Source organism: Panthera uncia, chromosome F2 (genome assembly GCF_023721935.1).
Source record: "Panthera uncia isolate 11264 chromosome F2, Puncia_PCG_1.0, whole genome shotgun sequence".
NCBI classification, from domain to species: domain Eukaryota; kingdom Metazoa; phylum Chordata; class Mammalia; order Carnivora; family Felidae; genus Panthera; species Panthera uncia.
This window is the reverse complement of record NC_064812.1, coordinates 79,787,720-79,810,670: the sequence shown is the minus strand read 5'-3', so window position 1 is coordinate 79,810,670 and position 22,951 is coordinate 79,787,720. Positions and strand designations below refer to the sequence as shown.

At 36.6% G+C, this 22,951-nt stretch overlaps 1 pseudogene; it reads left to right on the top strand.

Annotated features, from left to right (window-relative positions):
• Positions 1-14,958: 14,958 nt before the first annotated feature.
• LOC125924270 (protein DBF4 homolog A-like) lies at positions 14,959-16,992 on the top strand (annotated as a pseudogene).
• Positions 16,993-22,951: the final 5,959 nt, after the last annotated feature.

Here is a 22,951-nt window from a genome sequence, read left to right as displayed (position 1 = left end):
GTCCAATGTATAGTTTAAGTCCAATTTTTACCGATTTTCTGACTATCTGTTGTTTAAAAGGGGTAGTTAAGTCTTCTAATATCATTGTACTACAGTCTATTTTCTCTGTACAGATCTATGAATATTTCTTTTATATATTTAGTTACTTCCATGTTGGTTGCATAAATATTTACTAATGTTACATCCCCTTGATGGATTGACTCCTTTACCAATGTATGATGAACTTCTTGGTCTCTCATTACTGTTTTGGCTTAAAGTCTATTTGTCTGCGATGCCTGGGTGGCCCAGTCGGTTAAGTGTTTGGTTTTGGCTCAGGTCATGATCCTGCAGCCTGTAGGTTCGGGTCCCAGGTTGGGCTCTGTGCTGACAGCTCGGAGCCTAGAGCCTACTTCGGATTCTGTGTCTCAGTCTCTCTCCGCTCTCTCTCTCTCTCTCTCTCTCTCTCTCTCTGGCTCTCAAACATAAATAAACAACAGCAACAAAATTATAAAGTCTATTTTGTCTGACATAAGTACAGCTGTCCCTGCTTTCTTTTGGTTTCCATTTATATGGAGTGTCTTTTTCCATCACATCATTTTTAATCTATGTTTGCCCTTTAAGATGATGTGTCTAGACAGCATGTAGATGGGTTTCATTCAGCCACTGTATGTGTTTTATTGGAGAATTTAGCCTATTTTCATTTACATTCGTTACTGATAAGTCTGAATTTCTACTGCCATTTTGTCTTTTTTTTTTCTAATCTCTTTGTCTCCCTGTACTTCTCTTGCTGTCTTCCTCTCTGATGTCATGATTTTCCATAATGGCATGCTTTGATTCATTTCTCTTTATGTTTTTGTATAGACTATATGTTTTTGCTTTGTGGTTAACAAGAGGCTTATATAAGACATCTTATAACAGTCTATTCTAAGCTATAACAAGTTAGCTTCAAACACGTACGAAAGCTGTACGTTGTTACCTTCCCCATACGTATTTTATAGTTTTGAAATCACGCTTTCTTTCTACATTAGTATCCATTAACAATTTATTATCTTTCTAGCTATTTTTAATACATTTGCCTTTTAATGTTCATAGTAGAGTTATGAGTGATTGAACCCTCGCCATTGCTACATTCGAGTATTCTGAAGTTACCTCTGTATTTACCTTACCAGTGATTTTTATATTTGTGTATGTTTTCCTCTTCCTGACTTACGTTCTTTTGTTTCAGCCTGAAGAACTCCCTTTAGCATTTCTGGTAAGGTTTTCTCTAGAAAACACTTTATCTCTCTTGTTTGTAGGGAGCAAGAGGAGACACCCCTGCACAGAGGACAGCACACCTGGACAAGGTCTTGCAGAGTAACTGTAGAAGAATGCTCAGCAAGGAAGTGTCAGGGGAAGTGTTGTTAATGAATGCTGTCACCGTTGCAGATAAAAGGTTTTTGAAAGCATTCCTGCATCTGTTACCCAGAAGGTATTCCTATGCCTGAAATACAATTTTGTGACCTCACCTCATCCTGTTAAGTTAGGGTGCGTGCATGATTTTTTTTTCAGTTCTGAGAAAGTTAGATTTCACATGGCAAGTGATAAAAGTGACATTTATATTTTAAGGCAGAAGGATCACATAAATTAGAATAATCATCCTGGTGATCATCTAAAAAGTAGGATGGGAAATGAAAACACCAGAAAAACCCCTGCGTAGGAAAATAGACAGAGGGGTAAGGGAAATGGAGAAGAAGAGATGGATCTCCTGGGAAATCCAGGAAGCGAAGTGGAGATACCCTGGTGGCTAAAATAATGTGAGGAACATTACGTTTTCTCATTTGAGCAATTAATCCTTTTAATCATGACTAACAGTATGACAGAGGAGAAGGTGCAAGGTACGAGAAACAATGGTTTTCATTCAGATTACATAAAATAGGGTACTTGTCCAACTTCTGGTGGAACTATGGTTGAATAATAGTAAGCATAAAATATGTCTGCAACCATAATAATGACCCCTCAGACAGATAAATGCCAGTATGCTAAATTTCCCAATTAAAAAAAAAGATAATTAAGAACATCTTTGTAACTTATTTTTAGCCACATTTCTATAAAGGGTTCCAATCCCAAACTAATTGTTCTGTCCACTAATTTGCCAGTGGGTTTGGGGACTGTGTAGCCTTTGGAAGCAGCAAAATGAGTCTCCCATACTGATTAGAGAAGAGCGTCCTGCTGTCCACGTATGTCTCTTGGCATCCTTCTTCAAGCCCGTGACTTTCATGCTGGAGTCAGTTCACAGTGAGTAACTATAACATCTTATGCTTCTCCCCTAAGTGGTTCTAGGCTATATATATATATATATATCCAATCATCTGCATGATATCTTCTTTTGTATATGCTTAATAGGCTTTATTTTCTTGTAAATTGCAGAAACATCAACTCCAGATGGCTTAGGCAATAAAGGACTACACATCAGACTTAGGAACAGCTTCAGGGTTGGTTTGATTCAGCAGTTCAACAGTGACATAGAGACCAATTTCTTTCCATCTCTCACTCAGCTTTTCTTCTTAAGACCGGCTTCCTCTTATGGTCACAAGATGAATGGTAGCAATTACCTTGGCTTTCTACTTTGTCTTTGGGGAGAAAATTTTGCATTTATTCTCTTGCACAGCAGTGTAAAAGCGCTAAGGTCTTTGCAACTTGACTTTGTCTTGTCCTATTTTGATGACTTTTGGGCAGGTTCCCAGTCTGCCAGCAGACAAATGTGCTTCTTAGACAAATGAAGGGTTTTGTGTTACGGAGAGGAAGATGCCTTTGGTAGACACTCATTTGCTGATATTGACAGTTTTCAGATAGTTTACATGAGAGGCATTGAGCCTGTTCTTTTAGTTCTTGTTAATATATCATGAGATGGTAAAGATATAAAGAGTCCTCCTCTGACAGAATTTAACTAAATAACATGAGGAGTTCTTATAACACTTTTCTTCATCCAGAGTTGCTTTTGGTAGCTTTTTCAGACAGACAAAAAAGTTTCACTCCCCATAAACCCTCATTAAAAGTTTTCTCAAGGTCCATTGGCTAAAAATGGATCATATCCAACACTGAAAGAATAAATGGTAGCAAGACACAGGAGTTTCTGGCTAGAGTGAGTCTGGGCTAGGTCTTAGAGACAGAAGTCATAATAGCTATGAGCTGCGACAGGGAAGAAGGGACCTGACCAATGTTAGGGTGCTTATAAAAGCAAGGGATTTGAGCATTGGGAAGACAATACCCAGACGGTCAAGGAACAGACAACCCCAACTTTGATAAGTCTAAAGCAATATGTTGTGTTTTCTCCCACAATCAGCCTTTGTCATTTAAGTCAAGGGCAACACAATCTAGTGCCAATTACAAAAAAAAAAAAAAAAAAGGAAAGCAAGAAAGAAAAGAAAAAAAGAAAAACCCAAGAGACGCTCTCTCTTTGCTTCGTATCCCTAGCACTGGAATGTGGTTGTGAGCACATCCACGTGGTTCTCAGGTCCAATCCAGTGTTATCTCTCCACCTCACTGCAGAGCATCTTTGCAGACTAGGTCGGCCACGGGCCTTCCCGGCATGCCTCCACATTTGCTGTTCTATCGTCCAGTCTCCACGTGTATAAATACTCTTTCCCTGCCAGAGCTCAGACACAACCAGTAGGATCGAGGTGTGGAAGCATAGGACGTGTGGTAGTTCCGTCTTGAGATATAAATTACAAATATGCCCGCTCTTCCATCACCACCACATACAATAAATAAAAGCAGCCTTGTCTTGTCCTTATAACTGACTTCTCACTCAAAGGAAAATTCATCAGTAAATATGACCCCTGATGGGAGCTCTTTTGCAAGAGATCAAACAAATATATCATCTGAACAAGTCCTTAAACCATTTGATCTATTTGCAGACTTTACCAATGATGAAAGTTCTCTTTCTTCAAAACAGTTTAGTCACTGCTCTACTCTAAAGCCATTCAGAAATGTTTACTGGATTGCAGCTGTAAACAAAAAATAATAATAATTAACTATAGAGCTCAGCAATAATTACACAAAATAACAACTGTTGTCAAGGTAAATAACAATACTGGCTAAATCGGTAAGCTAAGCTTCAAACTATTATTATAGTAAGTGAAACTGACTCCATCCAGGAGGTGTATGTTTATTTCATTGATTTTACATCTCTACAGATTTAACAATGATGCAATGATTGTTTAGGCGTTGGAATTTTAATGACTGTGTTGTTACCCGTCACTATTTTTTATGTCAGTCAATTAAAATTCTAGCCCTGGCTTTGTAAATACCAAGTGTGCAATTTAGAGCAATTTGTTAAGCTTTTCTGAATTTCAATATCTTCATCTATAAATGCTTACTTTCCAGTGTTGTTGGGAGACACTCAATAAATACCCGTTGTATTTATATCTAAACAAATGCTGAGATTACTTTGAAATTAAAGTTTTCATATTATGCAAAAATTAGCATTTTGAATAATTTATATCAATTTTTTTACTCCTCAGTTTTCCTTATTTTTCTCCTGGCTTTTCATCCCCGATCTACTGAGCACATTTTTGTTGGACTATTACAGATATAGATTATTCCTGTTGCTGGCCATAAAAAATTGCGTGAGGAAGGGGAGACAGAAGGAGGCGAGATCCCTTCACCTTGTGGTCTTCTAATGTGCAACTGAGAAGATTTCTTTTAGAGGCTGTTCCAGTATGTGTCTTTTGGCAAATTTCTTTTTTTTTTTTTCACTTGTATTTCTGCTGCCATATTTATGTTATCATGTAAGTACTATCTTTCATTTGTTTGTGATTGGAAAAAAAAACACAAACGAATGAGAAGAAACCTACTGTTTGTGGGTTTGCTAATACGTTAGGCATTGCAAAATATTTTTCCATTCAACAATTGAATTTTTCTGGATAATTTGATAAACTGGTTTTTTGTTTTTGTTTTTGTTTCTACTCCAGAGAAAATACTCTTTCTATAACTCTGAGTTAGTTTTTTTTTTATTCGAATGAAAGGATGCTTTATCATTTTTTTATGATTGAGAGAATTACAAAAATTAGAATTGGCACAGACATCCAAAATACACAAATAGTTATGTATTTCATTATTATTTATCATTTACTGAGTGCTTATAATATGTCAAGTATCATTTGATAAGATTTAAATGTTTTATCTCATGTAATTTTCAAAATCAACCCATTAAGGGAGTATGGCCTTTCTCCTCATTTTGCAGATGACAATTTAAAAAGTAAATAAAAGAAACAAGTCACTGATAAATAGCACAACCTGTTCAAACTCATATAGACAGTAAATAAGACAACATACTCTGAATGACAGTGCAATAAAGAAATAACTTTATTTTCTTATTTTCAGATTTTTTTAGTAACCAGAAATTTTACTATTTTATTTACGGTGTTGCAGGTGACTATTAAAAATATGTAAAATGTCCTCTATCAAAGACAACAAAGTAAAAACAAATAAAATCTAATAAAAACAAACAATACTACCCTACAATCAAAAAAAATTTTTGATAATTGTTCTGACTTAGCCAGTGAAACACGATGGGAAATCATTGCTTTTGCTTCATTAAAATAAAGAAGCGGCCAGATTAAGTCTGAAGTCTCCTCCAGCTTTAAAATTTAGGATTGTCTTTCTTTGACCCATGAAAATTATGTAGCTTCATAGAAATCCAAATTTGCTAAAAAGGTTACCCATGTAACTAGTCCTCCAATGAAGACAGGGATTTCATCATCCCAGAAATTTCTCCTTTATTGTCAATCACCCACCCTCATTCGTCTCAATCACCAGGCTGGCCTCTGTCCCTGTAGAAATTAATGAAACTGAAATTCTGTTGCACATATTCTTTAATGTTTGGTTGATTTTACTCAATGTGACGTCATTGACATTAGGCTATGCTGATGCCTGCATTACCTATAGATGCGTTTAAACATTTTTGTCTTCTCTATTTATTTATAATATTTTATTTTTCTTTCTACATCTTGTATTGGCCCAGGGGCTGTAACACAGCACTGTAGATTAGGTGGCCTACACAGCAGGAATTTATTTTCTCAGAATTCTGGAGGCTGGAAGTCCAAGATCGGAGTGGACAGTATAGTGAGCTCTTGGTAGACCTTCTTTCCGGCTTGCAGGCGGGTGCTTTTTCACTGTTTTCTCACATGGCAGAGAGAGTGACACCTCTGGTGCCTTTTCTTATATGGATATTAATCATCTTAGGAAAAAGCCCCACTCACATAATGACCATATTTCCCTAACTACCTCCTTTTTGGCCCTATCTACAAGTACAGGCACATTGGGGGTTAGGGCTTCAACCAACTTTGGGGATACAATTCAATCCAGAATACATATTGACCAACAAGGGGGTTCCAGTTGTAAGTGATTCTGAACAAAATGCCATGAGCAATCTTGCCCACATCTTTTTGAGGACACGTGCTTTCGTTGTCTTTCGATCCGTTCAAGTAGCAGAGTTCCTAAGTTGCTAGTTCCTGGGGTGGCGTATGCTTGGGATTACCAAAAAAGCTACCAAATACCATTTACACTCCAGTCAACAATTTTAATAACGTCAGTCGTTCAAAGTCCACAAAAAAGTTTTCAATGATCCAGACTTTTAATGTTAGCCATGCTAGTGAAAGTGATGTGATTACTTTTCATTTATCTGATCTCTAAGGAAGGTGAGCATTTTTTCAAGGGTATTTTGTCTGCTCGTATATCTTCTGTGAGGTTTCTCTTCACATCTTTGCACATTTTTATTGTTTTTTTCCTATTTTAAATTTAATTTGTTTTCTAAATATTTGTGAACATTGTTATTTTGGAGACAGATTGAAGATCAAATATGTGTTTTATGAATATCCCCCCCCCCATTTTGGTTTACTTGCAGATTAAAATGATCTTGTTGAGACATGGTTTTAGAATGTCTTACAGCCTTCAAGAATCCTTATTTTAGTACATTTCTTCGTCTTCAGTGTAGCCATTCTATTGTCTTATTTGAATATTTCAGATACGTGGTAAGATTTTGCCACTCTGGCTCGTCTGAAACTCCTGTGTTTCCTAGCGTGCACAATCTCTACCATTTTCATTCTGTTGTCAACCCAAGCTGCTGCACCTGTATGACAAATAAGACACAGCCAAGGATCCTAGTGGAATGCTAATAGAGAATTCCATCTTTCCCTCTCCCAGCTAAGGTCTTTCTCTAGTGAACTTCCCCAATAGACCCAGGTGTCAGAGCCCCTACTTATGATTTCTGTCTCGTCAGTACAGTTGGATCATGACAACCTCCTTGTGTTCCACGTCTGTTCATTGTTTCAACTCCAGGAAATTTTATCTATGCAGAGATCCAAAGAATATACTGGCCTCAACTCATGGATTTCCCTGCTCTGAGAAATAGTCCTGTGCTTCTAATTTTGTAAGGTCTAAAAATCGATGCTTTGTATGTTTTGTTAGTTCACTTTCAGTTGCAGGGAAATTCTAGTACAGTTATTCTATCACAGAAGGAGGTATAAATAACCATTTTTAAAATATAAGTGAATATTTACCCCAAGAAAATGAAAGCATAATTTGAAAAGATATATGAACCTCTATGTTTACTGCAGAATTATTTACGATAGCCAAAATATGCAAACAACTTCAGGGTCCATCAATGGATAAGGAAGATGCCGTATATATATGCAGTAGAATATTATGCAGCCATAAAAAGAGGTCATGCTTACTGAGACAACACAGGTGGAACTACAGGGTATTATGCTAAGTGAAATAAGTCAGACTGAGAAGGAAAAAATACCATATTATTTCACTCATAAGTGGAATCTAAACAAATGAATAAATAAAAAGCAGAATCAGTCCTATAAATACAGAGAGCAAACTGAAGGCTTCCAGAGGCAAGGTGGTGGAGATAGAGACAAATGAGTGAAGGGAGAGGGAGATACAAGCTTCTGGTCACAGAATGAATAAGCCATGGGAATAAAAGGCACAGCATTGTCAATGATGCTATAATACCAATGTAGGAGGACAGAAGGTGGCTACACTTATGGAGAACATAGCACAATGCATAAACTTGTTGAATCAGTATGTCGTATACCTGAAACTAATGTAACACTTTGTGTCAACTATACTCAAATAAAATAATTAAAAATTTAAAGATAAAAGAGAAGATAATTCACAAGAGAGCTTGATATCTTGCCCAGTCATGTAATTCAGGTTCACCAGTTTTCCTGCACTGATATGCATGTCCTTCCAAACTATCCTAGTTACTTGGAAGGAAAATTCAACATAGTCACTTGTTAATAAAGTCATCTGAAATAAACTTGAAATATATATATATATATATATACACACACACACACACATACATACATGTATATGTATGTGTGAATACATATGTTTACGTTTCTCCCTTCTTAGGTATTCAAAATAATAATATTCAAATTATGTGGATATCTTTAATCTTATTTTTTAAATCTAATAATGACTCATGGAGATTTTGCCATAATAGTCCATAGAGCATTGTGTACTACATTGTATGGCTATATCATAATTTATTAATTATTAATGGACATTTAAATTCCTTCTGATCTTTATCCTTTAAAATTGAGTTTACGAATAGTATTATGCGGGAGAGGGGACAAGATGGCAGGGCAGCATGGAAGTCTGTGCCTCTCTCATCCTTGAAATGCAGCTAGATCAGCACCAAGCCCTTTTGCACACCTAGAAAACTGATCTGAGGATTAACACAACAATCTGCATAACTTGAGCCACAGAACTTGGCAGGTACATGCATAGAGAGGTAAACTGGGGGAGAGAGAAGCCACAAAGGGTAGGGAAATGTTTTTGTGGAGAGGAGGGAGACAGAAGGGAGAGTACAGGAAAAGCACTCTCCCCAAAAGTAGCTGGAGGGAAAGAGAAAAAGTGGAAGTGACTGAACAAGAAAGGAAGAAAGGAGAAGGAGGTTTCAATACCATTAGGACTCTATAGACAGGGGAGACCAGAGCCAGAAATTCAGGAGCTCAACACCTGGCAGTGCTTTGGTGGGAAGGGCAAATCCCCAGGAGCAGGCAGCAAGGTCCAAGGGGTCCATGGGCGACATGGGGAGAAGTGGTTCCCCTGCTAGGAGGGCATTTGGTAGAGGTCATATGGCCTCCCCATAGGCAAAGGTCCCAGCAGGCTTCAGAGGACAGACAATTGCTGGTATTGGAACAAAGACGCCAGGGTGTGGTGATTGGCATCAGTTGTGTATTGTGTTTTGCTATAATCGCTGAACCACTGCCACTATGCAATCACATGAACTCTTTCTGGGGCAAGCTGGCACCCGGCCACAATCTGTTAGCCTCTGTAGCTGTGCAATCACAGGAGCATTCCCAGGGACAAGCCAAAACCCAGCCATTGCTCAGGGAGACCCTCTCCCAGCGGGTCAGAGTAAATCGATGTCACGGGGCCCTCAGAAGTGAGGGGTTTGGAATCACAGCTCCATCTGTGATGAAAATTCAGCAAGGAGGTGTCCCCCGGCAGGCAGACAGCTTGGACACAACAGTGTAGAAGCAGGGAATGGTCAGAAGCCAGAGACAAAGGAGGGGTGCTTGATTGTCGCTGGTGAGAGCACAGAGTTCTGGCGCTAGAGACTAGGACACTGGGTGATCCCATTTTCACCCCTCCCACACATGTCCATTCATGTGTCCACCCGCCACAATAATCCACCCCAGTAAGCCAAGCACTGCCACCTAGTGGAAATCTCTCTTGCTTAGTGTGTGGACTATAAAATTCTTCATAGTTTGACTTCTAGGGGAAACTGGATGTAATTTCATAAGGATTTCATTCTGCTTACTGGTCCATCTATTCATTTTTCTTTTTCTTTTTCTTTCCTTATTGTTGGATATAGAAGAAGAAATATTTTATTTTAATTTTCCATTTTTACCAATTCTTAAATTTTTACTATATTCTTTCAATTTTTTATAGATTTTTTATCCTATTTTACTTCATTTCATTTTATTCTATTTTATTGTATTCACTTTTTAATTTTTATGTTTTCTTTTCTTTTTTTTCTGTTTTTCCTCATTCTATCAAGCTTTTTTCAACAACCGTACCAAAACACATCTAGGATCTAGCTTCCTTTATTTGATTGTTTGTGTTGTTTTTAATTTTTTGATTTTGATTTTTTTATTAATTATTTTTATTCCTCCAAAATGACAAACTGAAGGAATTCACCCCCCCCCAAAAAAAAGAAGGAAGAAATGACAGCCAAGGACTTAACAATGATAGAAGCAAGATGTCTCAACTCGAATTTAGAATCATGATAATAAGAATACTATACTTGAAAAAAGCACAGAATCCCTTTTTGCAGAGATAAAATAATCTAGCCAGTATGACCAAAAAGAAAAAGGAAAGGACCCAAATAAATAAAATCAAGAATGAAAGAGGAAAGATCACAACAAACATAGCAGAAATACAAACAATAAAAAGAGAATATTATGAGCAACTATATGCCTCTAATTTGGGCAATCTGGAAGAAATGGACAAATTCCTAGAAACACATAAACTACCAAAACGGAAAAAAGGAAGAAATAAAAAATTTCTACAGACCCATAACCAGTAAAGAAATTGAATCAGTAATCAAAATCTCCCAAAAAAACAAGAGTCCAGGTCGGATGGCTTTCCATGTGGAATTACACCAAACATTTAAAGAAGAGTTAAGACCTATTCTTTTGAAACTGCTCCAAAAAATAGAAATGGAAGGAAAACTTCCAAACTCACTGATAAGACCAACATTACCCTGATTCCAAAACCTGACAAAGACACCACTAAAAAGGAGAACCACAGACCAATTTCCCTGATGAACATGGATGCAAAAATTTTCAACAAGATAATATCCAACCATATCCAACAATACATTAAAAGAATTATTCACCACGATTAAGTGGGATTTATACCTGGGATTCAGGGCTCGTTCAATATCCACAAATCAATCAATGTGATACATCACATGAATAAAAGAAAGGACAAGAATAGCATGATCCTCTTAACAGATGCAGAGAAAGAATTTGACAAAATACAGTATTCTTTCTTGATAAAAAACTCTCAAGAAAGTAGGAATAGAAGAATCATACCTCAATATCATAAAAGCCATATATGAAAGACCCGCCGCTAATATCATCCTCAATGGGTGTAAACAGAGTGCTTCCCCCCTAACATCAGGAACATGAGAGGATGTCCAGTTTCACCACTGTTATTCAACATAGTCCTTAAAGTCCTAGCCTCAGCAATCAGACAACACAAAGAAATAAAAGGTATCCAAATCAGCAAGGAAGAAGTCAAACTTTTATTTTTGGCAGATGACATGATACTGTATATGGAAAACCCAAAAAGCTCCACCAAAAAATTTCCTAGAAATGATCCATGAATTCAGCAAAGTCACAGGATATAAAATCAATGCACAGAAATTGGTTGCATTTCTACACACCAATAACGAAGAACCAGAAAGAGAAGTCAAGGTATTGATCCCATTTACAGTTGCACCAAAAACCATAAAATACCTAGGAATAAACTTAACCAAAGAGGTGAAAAATACATATACACTGAAAAGTATAGACAGCTTATGAGAGAAATTGAAAAAGACACAAAAAATGGAAAAATATGCTATGCTCCTGGATAGGAAGAACAAATATTGCTAAAATGTCAATAGTACCCAAAGCAATCTACATATTCTATGTAATCCCTATCAAAATAACACCATCGTTCTTCACAGAGCTAGAATAAACAATCCTAAAAATTTGTATGGAACCATAAAAGATCCTGAATGGCCAAAACAATCCTCAAAAAGAAAACTAAAGCTGGAGGCATCACAATCCCGGACTTCAAGCTGTATTACAAAGCTGTAATCATAAACACAGTATGGTACTGGAATAAAAACAGATACTCAGATCAATGGAACAGAGTAGAGAACCCAGAAATGGACCCACAAATGTATGGCAAACTAATCTTTGACAAAGCAGGAAAGAACATCTAGTGGAATAAAGACAGTCTCTTTAGCAAATGGTGCTGGGAAAACTGGACGGCGACATGCAGAAGAATGAACCTGGACCACTTTCTTACACCAGACACAAAACTAAATTCAAAATGAATGAATGACCTAAATGTGAGACAGGAAACCATAAAATCCTAGAGGGGAAAGCAGGCAAAACCCTCTTTGACCTTGGCCGCAGCAACTTCTTAGTCAACACATCTCTGGAGGCAAGGGAAACTAAAGCAAAAATGAACTTTTGAGACCTCATCAAGATAAAAACCTTCTACACAGCGAAGGAAACAATCAGCAAAACTAAACAGCAGCCAATGAAATGGGAGACGATATTTGCAAATGACATATCAGATAAAGGATTAGCATCCAAAATTTATAAAGAACTTATCAAGCTCAACACTCAAAAACAAAATCCTGTAAAGAAATAGGCAAAAGAAGTGAATAGACACTTTTTTCAAAGAAGACATCCAGATGGCTAACAGACACATGAAAAAATGCTCAACATCACTCATCATCAGGGAAATACAAATCAAAATCACAATGAGATACCACCTCATATCAGTCAGAATGGCTAAAATTAACAAGTCGGGCAACGACAGATGTTGGCAAGCATGCAGAGAAAAAGGAACCCTTTTGCACTGCTGGTGGGAATGCAAACTGGTGCAGCCACTCTGGAGAATAGTATGGATGTTCCTCAAAAAATTAAAAATAGAACTACCCTACGACCCCGCAACTGCAATACTAGGTATGTATCCAAAGGATGTAGGTGTGCCCTTTTGAAGGGCATCCCAAGTTTATAGCAGCACTATCAACAATAGCCAATGTATGGAAAGAGCCCAAATGTCCATCGACAGATAAACGGATAAAGAAGATGTGGTATATATATACAATGGAGCATTACTCGGCAATCAAAAAGAATGACATCTTGCCATTTGCAACAACATGGATGGGACTGGAGGGGATTATGCTGAGCGAAATTAGTCCGTCAGTGAAAGACAAATATCATATGATTTCATTCATATGTGGAATTTAAGATACATAACAGAAGAACATAAGGAAAGGAAGCAAAAATATATATATAAAAACAAGGAGGGGTACAAAACATAAAAGACTATTGAACATAGAGAACAAACAGAGGGTTGCTGGAGGGGTTGTTTGTGGTGGGATAGGCTAAAGGGCAAGAGGCATTAAGGAAGACACTTGTTGGGATGGGCACTGGGTGTTATACATAGGGGATGAATTACTAGATTCTACTCCTGAAATCATTACTACACCATATGCTAACTAACTTGGATGTAAATTTAAAAAGACGAAGAAGAAGAAGAAGAAGAAGAAGAAGAAGAAGAAGAAGAAGAAGAAGATTATGCATACATTTGTTTATTGATTTTTTGGCATTTTATCTTCACTATAATTTCTTAGAATGCTGAGCCAAAGGTAAAGTTATGTATAATATATATTATGTAATATATCTAATTTTATAATGACAAATTATCTTTCATTGGAAGTACCAGTTCCATTTTGCATTCCCACTAGTATTGTGTAAGAGTTAAACACACTTTGCAGAAAGCCCATTTCTATTTTGAAAGAGATAGTGAAAAGTCAAATTATAGATTAAGAAGGAAATGCCTTGCCAAAATTCTTTTTCATTAGTTACAGGCAACGGGATCCATTAGTGGCCATTGCTGTGTCGAAAGGAAGTGTGCTCAAATCTTTGCTTTTAAATTAAACAAATGAATAATACAGAGGAAGAAAACTTTCTGAAACTTGTTCTTGGAGACCATTCATTTCTAGTTAAATGAACATTCTTAAATCAAAGCTCTTGCAACCTGCTTATGTCTACCTAACATTTAGAAGAGCATTTAAATACACCCCTATAGGGGGCATGGCCAGCAGATTCTTCGTGTGTAGGTGAGCCTCTGTAAGAAATACTCCCCCAAATTTTCCTTTGCTGTTGCATTCTACCATAGCAATCATTTTTGCCAGCCTCAAGAATTATCCGGCTTGGACTTTCTTACATCCCTCTATTCATATTCCTCATAATTAGGGAGCAGCTGTTTCTAGCCTTCTCTGACAGCAACTGTCACCTGCAGATGGGATTTTGATGATTGAGGAAAATGACAGATTGCTTAATGTCAGTGACTGAGTACCACAGTGAGGAGTCTCGCAGAGATGCAATATCTACATTTTACATCTGAACCTTATAATTGGCTTATTTCTGTCAGATTTCAGCAAGGGGGCCTGCAATTTCTTTTAGAATAAAACCATGAATATATGACTAGACATACCTATAGCTATGTTTCATGCTCTTTCTGTATGAAAATCAAATTACAATAATCAAACACCTTGTTTAAGGCAAGATGAGTTAGTAATGAATAGATTTGCTAGATTATTTACTCTGCAGTTTCCTTTTATATTACAAAACTATTATAAGTTAGACAATATGTGATGAAGGTTTAATTATCATTAACTCCAGCCTAACTTCTAAATTAAGGAAGAGATCGTTACTAGAGCTTTCCTTTGGAGAGTTACTTAGTTTTGCCTTTAGAAGGGTAAGGTATACACGAAGAAGAGTCCCAGAGACAGAGATTCCAAAAGCGTCAATTGTGTATTTGATTTCAAATCATATATAAACTATTTAATTAACATGATTTACAGTATAAGAAATTTGAATTCAATGGAAACAACCATATGAAAGTGCTAATTCATTTAAAGTTATATAAATGATTTTTTTCTTTTTTCTGAAGAAGTACCAATGGCTTATGGCACGTGAAAATAGAGAAGAAATAAAATAAACTAGGTAACATTCAACTTAGAGATATTATGGGAGAGGCAATATTTAAACATATCTGTTCAAGTTAAATTCCTGATTGTATTCTGCATCATTACATAAATTAATAATGTTGGAAACAAACTGATTGAAAAACAATCTTTTGTAAAAATCAGAGCACAGCAACATAAGCACTTTCTAAAAATCCAAATATAAGCCACTTTGGGTAAAGCATTTTATACTGACTTACCTTCTGTCACTATAGCTGGTGTCTGGTAGCTGAGAGGGCAGTGAACAATTTCCCAGCAAAGATATCAGTTATGTTACTTCAAATAAAAAAAGAAGCTAAATTTGCACAAACGTCGTTAAGAATTTCTTCTGTACCAAGTCCATACTGCACAAACCACTTCACCTCGTCCCAGCCATGATGGAAATTCTTTTAGGTCTCTAGACTCAGCACGTTTGAGCAGAGGAAAAGCATTGGCTGAAACAGCTATCAAGGACCATGATGTTATTCCTCCCTGTAGTGTACTATCAAATGCCATATCATGGGGAGTAAAAATTCCTCATATTTATGGGAAAAAGAGTAGGTATTGGCACCCAGAAAGCAAGAACAGGTAGACTCAAAAAACCTTTTGTGAAGATGGAAAATACAAGCCAACTTTATAGACCATTTTGTCTTCAGTTGACCAATATGTCTTTTATAAATTATTCAGAAGCATTCCAGTCTATTTGATGTAGACAAGCCCTCCAGCATCCAAAAGCTGATTGCTTAGTTTAAACTAAAAAACCCAAGCAGATGGCAATAAATATGGTGGCATCCCAATTCAACTCCAATTGAAAGAGAAGAAGAAAAAAGATACGGTGAATATTGCTTGCAGAAATTTGAAGATCTCAAAACTCATCTTCTAAGTGAGCAACCCAGAAACTGCCCAGAGCAATCTCTGTCAAGTTGTTGATGATACTGTATCTAAGTTAATTTTTCACTTTGTGGAATATGAAAGGGACATAACCAAAAAGAAAATAATAAAACACACTGTTTTATAGAAATCCTTTTCTCCTGTTATTGCAACTATCCTGAAAAAGTCTGAACCAAAAGAAGAGCTGGAATTGCGACATATTTCTCAGAAAGACTTCAGAGAAAATAATGTACAGGGAATTGGGCAGAGTTTCATGTACAAAGAAACCCAGGAACCTGAATAAAAGTTTGTGTTTATTTCAGAATGCATCCTTGACCCTTCAAGTGAATTGAGAGGATTTGATGAGAAAATGGCTAGTAAATGGTACATGTTAAACCCTGCTGAAAATACATAAAACTAAATTTTACACATCTATGCCCACATAAAAATAAATAGGGATGTACTCTTGACATTTCTGGACATAAGTTAATAACAAATGAAAATGACTTAGAAGAATTAACGATAGATCACCGTCCATGGAGGCTACAGGTGTATGTACAAGTTTCTAATGTCAATACAGATAACACTGCATCTCAACCAAAGAAGAAGTCAGATACTGTGCTTTTCCCAGCAAAGGATCTGAAGGAAAAGGATCTTCATCCTTTGGTCGCGATTCTGATCTGTTAGCAGCGAACAGTTCACAGGATCACCTAACAGTTCCGGCAAAGACTCCATCCCAAAGCCCTCCTGAGGAGCCCAATGAATGTGACAATCGGGAATATGGATAGTTTACCTTTTGGTAAGATTCATCAGAAAGTTAAGGGGCGCCTGGGTGGCTCAGTCGGTTAAGCCGCCGACTTCGGCTCAGGTCATGATCTCGCGGTCCGTGAGTTCAAGCCCGGCGTCCGGCTCTGTGCTGACCGCTCAGAGCCTGGAGCCTGTTTCAGATTCTGTGTCTCCCTCTCTCTGACACTCCCCCGTTCATGCTCTGTCTCTCTCTGTCTCAAAAATAAATAAACGTTAAAAAAAAAAAAGAAAGTTAAAACACTAAGAATAAATAAGAAAATATGTAACCAACTGTGGTATTAGATAAGGAAAGAACTGAACTTCTCGGTATACAAGAAGGAAAGAGAATTGGCACCTCACCAGTGCGATCTCTACTGGACTTATTTCAGACTAGTGAACGGAAGTCAGAAGTTTTGGGTTTCACAAGCTATACTGGAAACAGTGGTACATGGGACGGTTTAGATATTTGGAAAGAGGAAAATTTAAATAATTTATTGTCAGTGTTTTTCTCTTCGCCTTCAACTTCTACATTTACTGAGTTTTACACTTAAAAAATAAATCGGGGCACTTGGGTGGCTCAGTTGGTTAAACATCCGACTTTGGCTCAGCTCATGATCTTGTGGTTCATAAATTCAAGCCCCAGAGCCTGGAGGCCTGCTTTGGATCTCTGTCTCCCTCTGTCTCTCTGCCCCTCCGTCGTTTGTGCTCTCTCTCTCTCTCAAAAATAAATAAACATTAATAAAAAGATAAATAAATAAATAAATAAATAAATAAATAAATTTTAGAAGTGAAAAAAAAAATCAGGAAACTACCATTGAGATAATTCTATCAGTCAATATGTCGACTTTATAGATATTTTTCCAGTTGACAAATGAATAAATGCACTCAAAGACAAGTTCCTGTCTTCCATTTTTCTTTAGTTATCATTTACTTTAACTTTTCTGTTATGTTTTGAGGCATTCGCAATAACTTTTTTTGTAGTTATTATACTAATGAGAAAATGGATTGCAGTCATACATCGATACATGGCCTCCTCACGTGCATCAAGAGAAAAGATTATTACTAACCTTGGCTGAACTGAAGCTGCTATGGAGCCACATGTATTGTGTTTCCAACTGACAGTATTTTTCTTGTATTTAGTGTAACTAACGCACACACAAGTTTTGGGAGATTAAGAGTCCTCAATAAATAGTCCCTGTTTTAACCTGGAGCCTCAACACATAGAGAAATACAAAAAGATAAAACAGAGAGCAAAAAGTCACTTCTAGAACTGATGGCATCTAAACAGGAGAATATACATTGAGGTCTCTTAGTCAATGAGGATTGCTAATAAATAGCTGAGAATTAGGAAAGCCTAGCATATTTTACAGGCAAAGTGGGACAACCACACTGTGTTTTCCTAAGGGAGAAGCTTCTATGGAAATGTCACATGGCCTTTAAATCCAAAAGTGCTATGAATGAAATATTTTGGATGATACATTGGACAAATCTTCCAATGATAGCACTAAATATTTTAGAAAACAATTTTTAACTATAATTACTTGCGAGACTGAATATACAAGCAATTAAGCAGAAATCTGGCACTAATGAAGAACAAAACAGTGGATTGGAAGACAGACCAAAAACATCTAGCCAGTGGAGAGTAAAATATATAGCATACAAGATGCAAGACAGAATCTAACTCTGTGTTTGATGCTTTGACTATTGACAGTTTCAAGCCCCATTTCTACCCAGTTCCCTTTTGCCCCATAACTCATCAGACGGATTAGAAAGCCCAAGAGCTCCTTCCCTCGATGCTGAATAGAAACTACAAATAATGCATATTGTGCTTGGGAATCCTAAGGGTCAGTCCAGCCCTCACCGTAAGAGGAGAGCTCCTAGCACCTGTCTTCACTCAAGCCAGTTTTGATGAGCTTGGGTATCACTATGTTCTCCACAGAGTGTCCCATGATGTGAGTAATATGTTTATACCTTCCCGTTTAGATGTGACATTATCTGTTTTGACATCTGAACCAATTTTAAGTTGATGGAAATGGGAATTGATTCTGCTTTCCAGGGGGCAAACAAAAGATACATGAAAAAGAGCATAACTTTTGTGCAAGATAAAGCAAACGAGTCTAACAGGTCCGACGAAAGTCCCAAAGTTAAGTTGTAAACCATCTCTTTCCCATTAGACTTAGTAACAATTTTTAAATCATTTTTGCATAATAAAACGTTTTAAAGTGAATATTCCTCAAATTTACCATCCTCAAATGATTTCATTACATTTCCATAACAATGTAAACTTGGACACTTTCAGAAATTAACCTAATGTTACTATGCTTTTATTCTCATCATTATCGGATGGGTCTTTACTAGCTACGTTTATTGATGTATGTTGTTTACAGAGTCACGAATGAGGCAGATGTTTTTAAAGTAAGCTGCTAATTCTTCTATCACATGCCATCACTTAAAAATAATGGTCATAGGGCTGTCTGTGTGGCTCAGTCTGCTGAGCACCTATTAATTTTGCTTAGGTCATGATCTCACAGCTTGTGGGTTCAAGCCCCACGTCAGGCTCTGTGCTGACTGTTCAGGGCTTGCTTGGGATTCTGTCTCTCTGCCCCTCCCTGACTCACAAATTCTCTCTCCCTTTGTCTCTCTCTCATTCAAAAATAAAGGCATAAACATTTTTAAAACACAAAAATAAAAGTGATGGTCATAGAATAAAAACCTGGTTATTAATCAGACTTTTTTTTACAGCATGAAATTCTCACCTCACTCTTTTCCACCCGAGTGACGGGGTATGACTAACCTACGACAAACAAACCATATTTTTATTTATTTTTATTTTCTTTAACATTTATTTATTATTGAGAGACAGAGAGACACAGAGCGTGAGCAGGGGAGGGGCAGAGAGAGGGGAGAGACACAGAAGCCAAAGCAGCCTCCAGGCTCGAGCTGTCCACACAGAGCGCCACGGGGGACTCGAACTCACAGACCAACAGATCCTGACCTGAGCGGAAGTCGGTCGCCCAACCTACCGAGCCACCCAGGTGCCCCAAAAGATATTCTTAAATATAAGACTTAAAAGGCCTTCAAGAAGGTAACTTCTACAATTACAAAATGCCACCTTTAAAGTTTTATTTCGTAATGCTTCAAATGTGAAGCTTTAAACAGAGTTTTTAAAAATCTCTGCACTTTAGTGAGTTAAAGGTGTGACTTCATATAACATCATTTGCCTAGAGGAGCAAAATAATCCGTATGCTTTAAAGTTGGTAATTTTATGATTCTGGAATTGTGGGTTTGCGGAATTGTCCAAAGAGCAGCACCAACCTTGGGCGTCTCTGTCACTTTCATTTCATTCTTTGGAAATGGGTTTCCCCATCATTAAAGAAACAAAATTGGACTTGATCTGACCTAGGCTTTCTTCTGCTTCTAAAATTATGTGATTTTCTTTGTGACATATATCCCAAATTCATTAAATTCATTAATGTTAGAAAAATCTTGATTATGTAGATAATATCATGTGACTTGATGTTTGCCTGAAGTGGGTATTTTATTTTATCTGTTTTCATCTATTTTTGCTTTTCTAACTATTGATAAGATAAAAGCGAATTTAACAAAACTTCTCAAGACAGTTTTACGCATAAATTACAACAGATGTATGTTGATTTTTCCTTTGTTGATTCCTCTTCCGATTTACTATGTAAGGTCTATTGCTTCATTCCTTTTAGTCATAACCATTATTTTCTAAGTTTTGTTTTGTTATGAACATAAAATTGGTATACAGCATCATACAAGTTTCAGACGTACCACATATGACATCTGTATACACTACAAAGTGATCACCACCACCAAAAATCGAATTACTATCCATCACCATAGAATTGACTCACTTCACCCATTTTTAATCCACTCCCACCCCCTTCTCTAGTTTCCAGCAATCTGTCTCCATGTCTGTAAGTGTGTTTTTGTACTATTTGTTCTTTTCTTTTGTTTTGTGTTTAGATTCCAAATGTGAGTGAAATAGTGTGGTATTGTCATTCCCTGTCTGACTTAAGTTCACTTGGCATAGTACCTTCAAGGTGCGTACATGTTGTTGCAAATGGCAACATCTCATTCGTCTTTGTGACTCAGTAGTATTCTGTCGAATATACCACATCCTCTTCATATGTCATTCATCAAAACACCTGAGTTGTTTTCCAAATTTTGGCTATTGTAAATAATGCTGCAACAAAGGATAGGGGTGCATACAACTTTTTAAATTAGTATTTTCATATCCTTTGGATAAGCAATCAGACACAAAAATGGTGGATGGTACAATATTTGTCTTTTTCTATTTTGTGAAGCAATTTTGCACTGTTTTCCATAATGGTTTCACATTTCCACCAATCCCACCAAGGGGGTCCATTTTCTCTACACCCTCACCAACTCTTGTTATTTTTTATCTTTTTGATAATAGTAGTTCTAACACCTGTAAGGTAATGTTGCATTGGGATTTTGATTTTCCTTTCCCTAATTATTAGTGACAGTGAACATCTTTTCATGTGCCTGTTGGCCATCTGTGTGTCTTCTTAGGAAAAGATGTCTATCCAGATTCTCTGTCCATCTTTAAATTGTGTTGTGTGATTTTTTTTTTTATTGTTGAGTTTTTCTTGTGAGCTTTGTATATATTTTGGATATTAAGTCCTTATTAGATATATGATTTACAAGTAACTTTTCTAATCCAGTAAGTTATCTTTTAATTTTGGTGGTAATTTCCTTCACTCTGTAGAAGATTTTTAGTTTGATGCAGTCCCATGTGTTTATTTTTGCCTTTGTTTCCCTTGCTTTTGAAGTCAGATCCACAAACACATCACTAAGACTGACATCAAAGAGCTTATTGCCTATAATTTCTTCCAGGATTTTTATGGTTTTAGGTCTTACATTCAAGTCTGTTATCTACTTTGAGTTAATTTCTGTGTATGATGAGAGAGAGTGCTCTGGTTTCATTAGTTTTCATTTGGCTGTCCGGTTTTCCCAGTACCATTTATTGAAGACTGTTTTTGTTCTCCATTGTACATTCTTGGCTCCTTTGTCATAAATTATAGCCCTGTATGTATGGGTTTACTTTGGGACTTTCAATTCTGTTTTATTGACCTGTGTTTAAGGCCAATACCATACTGGTTTGATTATTATAGCTTTGTAGTATAGTTTGAAATCAGAGAGCATGATACCTCCATCTTTGTTCTTTATCAAGATTTCTTTGACTCTTTGAAGTATTCAGTGGCTCCATTCAAATTTTAGAATTATTATTTTCCTGTGAAAATGCCATTGGAATTTCAGTAGATATTGCACTGAATTTGTGGGCTAATTTGGGTATTATTAATTCTTCTGATCTATGGGCTCAAAATGCCTTTTCATTCATTTATATCTTTTTAAATTACTTTTGTCAATGTCTTATAGTTAAGACTTGATGCTTAAAAAACAAAACAACCTGAGAGTGACATCAGTAAGATGATAGACTAGAAGCCCAAGCCCTGGTACCCCCACAGAGAAACTAAGTTAATAACAATATGTAGGGCAAATTGTCTTTATGACATTTCAAAAAAAAAAAAAAACAGTATAGAATGCGCAGCATCCAAGGCAAGCAAAAAACCAAAAGCCACCTCAAAGTAGGTAAGAAAGCTTGTTGTGTTTGCCAGCTACAACCCAGTCCTCTACCCCGGAACAGCATGACATGACTGGGGACAAATACGGTGACTAAATTCAAAATTTTACTAAGAATAACTGACTTGATCAAGCAGAAGAATCAACAAATCTAAAAAAGAAAGATCATTTGAAATTCTTGATTAAGAAGAACAAAAAGAGAAAAGAATGAAGATAATTGAAGAGAGCCTAAGGGATTTATGAGTTGCTAGCAAACAAATGACTATATGTATCATGGGAGTTACAGATGGAGGAAAGAAAGAGAAAGGGGAAGAAGTTCTATCTGAAGAGATAATAGCTGAAAACTTCCTAACTTCAAGGGAGGAAAGAGACATAAAAATTTAAGAAGCTCGATGAACTCCAAGGTATAGATCAAAGGGGTTCCCACTGAAACACATCTGAGAGCAGCAATATCACCCAACTCAACTGCATTCAAGTGGAAACTGGCCATATTATAATCGTGTTGTGTTTTATTCTTTCAACTAGTGTTTCCTGTCCATATTCAGTTTGGTCAGAATAATATTATCAATTACATAATTGTTACATATTCATCGTTCAGAGGAGCTCAGTTGTGTAAATATGTTGAATGGAGTAATGATCCAAAGTCATCAGTTTGATATGTTGCCTTGCAACATAATCTAATCATAGATTAGATCCTATATGAGATATATCCTATATGAGATCTATAGGATTAAACATATCCAGCCCTTTCTGGAGATATATTAATAAATAAGTGGATTGAGGAAATGAATATACAGACAGGTAATTGCCAGAGAGTCTATTTAATTTTGTATTGTGTTTAGCCATAAAGCAAATTGAAAATGGTGATTAAGGTAAAAA